General features: G+C 32.6%; 2 non-coding genes across 2 annotated transcripts; both read left to right on the top strand.

The window, feature by feature from the left end:
• The first annotated feature begins 211 nt into the window (after nt 1-211).
• TRNAP-AGG (transfer RNA proline (anticodon AGG)) lies at nt 212-283 on the top strand. Its single transcript has one exon. It is a non-coding gene; the product is annotated as a tRNA-Pro (tRNA).
• Nucleotides 284-693: 410 nt separating this feature from the next.
• On the top strand, nt 694-765 carry TRNAP-AGG (transfer RNA proline (anticodon AGG)). The gene has a single exon. It is a non-coding gene; the product is annotated as a tRNA-Pro (tRNA).
• Nucleotides 766-2,876: the final 2,111 nt, after the last annotated feature.

Here is a 2,876-nt window from a genome sequence, read left to right on the forward strand (position 1 = left end):
ACGTGCTCCTTACTCATTCTGCTTTCTCTATATTCTCATCAACTTATTCAGCGCCATCTAGCCGTCAAGTGTAGCAATCAGTACATTATACGGTTCTCTGCAGGCAGTTTTTTGACGTCAGATGGTGCATTAAACAGATGCCATTCTTGTAGCTACAGATTTTTGTTGTTGTTCGGATTCAAATACAGCTTTGTGCTGCCGCCATTCAACTGGCTCGTTGGTCTAGGGGTATGATTTCCGCTTAGGGTGCGGGAGGTCCCGGGTTCAAATCCCGGACGAGCCCAAGCCTAATTTTTTTGTTTTCTGATTCAATAATAAAAAAAAAAATTGAATTCAATTGCAAGGCCAAGGCAAATGTTATTGAGCCGTGTGCATAAAAAGACTCATATTTGGAGCTCAAGTTCATCTATTTGTACTTCTTAAGCTTTGAGGCGCATTGTGTGAAATGCGTTTGAATATCATACAGGCCAGATGTGTTTATATGTAAATATGTATATCACAACATATAAACGAACTTGATTATCCAAATCAATGTTTGCCCATTTTAGTATACAAACATCCATATGTAATGAAATAGGAATGCGTGCGCACGATCCGTCAAATTGTTATTTATAAATCTTTTTTTATTTTTGCGCTTCTTTGTGAAGTTTTCATAAATTTATAAGTTAGCCGTTTGACACAGTTTTTACAACTGGCTCGTTGGTCTAGGGGTATGATTTCCGCTTAGGGTGCGGGAGGTCCCGGGTTCAAATCCCGGACGAGCCCAAGCAAAGTTATTTTTTATGTTTTTTTTTTACTGAAAATTTTTCTCTGAAGCAAACCAAATTTTCTTGTCCGACCAATATTGAAAATAAGTGCTAGAAGAATTAAAATACAAAATTTGTAAATTTAAAGCGGGCAGAAATGGTTGTCACCCATCTAATGTAAGAAAATTAGACGTTGCTCATCTGAAATTGGTTCTAAAAGTATGTAATAATTGAACTGAGTTCGATAGAAACTGATAATGATAAATATCTATGTAGATATGTAATATGAGGACTATGGAGATTCATATTTGCCATCAATGCGTCAAATTAAAACAATGAGGCAAATTTAAAAGTCTTGGCCATTGTGGAAGAATACAAGTGAGATATCTTAGGGTTGACAGATAGTTGACAGGGTGTTCAATATGGCGATGACAGTGTGAACAATATGGCAGCCAATAAGGCATACAACACCGAATGACCCGAAGTTGCAAAACTACGACCCGAATGAAACACTTCGTGAAAATCCAGGGTTGCAAAGTGGTATTTTGTTGGAAAATATAAAAGCCAGGATTTTGTGCAGCGCCGAATTTTAACAAAAGAGGGTTTTGTGTTCTCAAGATGAACAGAAAAGGGTTGCTGTGCTGTTTCGTTTTAAGCTTATTTTAATCTTAAGGTATCTAATTAAATATTAAAAGGAGACAAAAATTAAAGCAAAAATTTAAAATATATGTACATATCTGAAAATTTTAAATAAAATATATATTTTCACGAGAGACAAATTAAATAAAATGTTTTAACTTTAGGGGAAATATATTTATCAGATCGGGTCAGATAGCGGTTTTACGTTATAAATAAAAATAATTCCTACTTAAATTTTATATAATTTTGGTGACGTATTTCTAAGCTGACCCTGAGATCTGTGAAATAATACATATTTATGTGCATATATTGTGTTGATTATGCTCTAAATCGCTAAATAATTCTTGCAGCAATCAGCACCATTGGAAAGTGAAGTGACAATGGGCTGGTTTTCTTTATACAGCCCGTTTTAAATTCGAATTATTGTTATAATAAATTACAATTATTGTTTGTTTCCATTTCGGTCAACCGCGCAAATTATTTATTAAAAAAATGTCGTTTAAAAATAGCAGATTTTGTTTACTTTTGAATAAGACTTTATCGAGTACGCTATATAGACAGGGGTATAAATGCTGTAAAGAAATATATGTTGAGTCCAATCGGTTTTTTGCTAATACGGTTCTTGTGTAGGTATAAACAAGGTATATTAAAAAAAATACCTCTCCATGAAAAAATATCGTTATTTTCGTATCTAAAATTAATCGGAATTTTATGGGGGGTTATAAAATCTCGTTTTAATCGAAACTTTGTTTTTTCGGCTATATTTGGCCCAGATGTAAATATTGAATGAACTAACATATCTTAAATATTTACGGAACTACCATTTGTATGCAACCCTGCCAATCCTATATTCAAGTAGATGTAATTCGAAAAATTTAAACGGATTTCTTCAAATCAACCTGAGCTGCGGACATATTGCGAATTCATTTTTAAACATTAACCACTACATTTTATTAGTATTAAATACTTTCAATTAAGAAACACTTCTTATTAGAAAATAAATATAAATCGTTTTATTTTAAATATTCCAATGTATAGTTTTTGTTAATGCAGATAGTGCGGATTTAACGTATTTTATAACCGTTACATGGGGAACATAAATTTAAGGCAGATTGCTATTAACAATTTTTACACAATTTCTTTCAAAACTATGATCTATATGATTGCAAGTTGTATTTTTTACGATCAAAACAGATTCCAATATTAGGTATATTATGCAAATGCAATCCAATTTGATTTGAGTTATTCAGTTTTAGATACATTTATATTTCTGTGTTCGTATGGAATAGTAGTTTATGTCGGGAAGCTGGCTTTAGTATAATCCGGAATTCCCTTTATTATTTACAACACAAGGAATTTTTTGATGACCCTTAACAAGAATATGGACGTGCTAGTATCGGAACTATTTCTTGCACGTTTATTTGCCAAAATTTCTGCAACGGCTAATCTAAATGATTGCAAGTTGTATTTTTTACGATCAAAACAGATTCC

The sequence above is a fragment of the Rhagoletis zephyria genome, unplaced genomic scaffold (assembly GCF_001687245.7).
Source record: "Rhagoletis zephyria isolate East Lansing unplaced genomic scaffold, Rhagoletis_zephyria_1.1 Rzeph_scaffold_00207, whole genome shotgun sequence".
Classification (NCBI taxonomy): domain Eukaryota; kingdom Metazoa; phylum Arthropoda; class Insecta; order Diptera; family Tephritidae; genus Rhagoletis; species Rhagoletis zephyria.